Here is a 990-nt window from a genome sequence, read left to right on the forward strand (position 1 = left end):
TATATATATATATATATATATATATATATATATATATATATATATTTATATATATTTCTGTGTGAGTTAGAGGTTGAGAAACCAACTAAGAGATAGTACCTATTGAATATACTGCTGGTAGTGTACACAATCATTCATAGTGAAGTGCTAGTTATTGCATGGTAATATCGCAATTGAGTATTATATATGGATGGGGGTAAAAAGTAGTTTACTCTTGATTTATTCGGCAAATAAGAAAACGGAGAGGATATAAAATCGCCAGACATCAGCCAGTAAACACTCCAGTATGTCTATTTATTCAAATATATTGGATGAATACACACACACATGTATGAGTGGTTCAGATTCTCGTGTGTAAAAAGCTGGTAACTGCATAAACAAAGGTGTGAATACATATAAGCATATAGAAACAAATGACCAATTGAGCAAAGAAGCAAATTAGCAAAAAGCTGAATGGGTGTGTAGGTGCTAGTTTCTTACGGCCGTTTCTGCCAAGAGGCAACGAAATATTCCAGGTTATTTTCATTTCTTCAGTGTTATGCAGGGAAAAGTAGACAAAGCTTGGATAATGGATGTGCCCCTAGGCTTCTTCAGAGGGTCTAAGTAGTTGGGGGTGGGTAACACATATAAAAGCCAGTTATGAATAGCTAAGTTGTGTTTATCTTTTTAAATAGAGTAGAATAAGAATAAGTATAAGAGTAAACACGAGAATATAAGTGAAGTTCATCATAGTACAGTAATATAATATAAAATCCATGTTATTTCATCTAGTGGTGGGTAAGGGAATATAATCGTTCTCAGGAGAATTTTTTCAGAAGGAATAATTTTAGGCAGTAGCTCACATTGTGTTTCCACAGAACTTTAGTGGTGGGTTTGATGGTATGGTCCGTGTTACAGCGGTGAAAGTTTATATGTAAAGAGCCAGTTAGTACGTGTAGCGTTGCAGAGGGTATGTCATTAGTGTATATATATATATATATATATATATAT

Source organism: Octopus bimaculoides, chromosome 2 (genome assembly GCF_001194135.2).
Source record: "Octopus bimaculoides isolate UCB-OBI-ISO-001 chromosome 2, ASM119413v2, whole genome shotgun sequence".
Taxonomy (NCBI): Eukaryota; Metazoa; Mollusca; class Cephalopoda; order Octopoda; family Octopodidae; genus Octopus; species Octopus bimaculoides.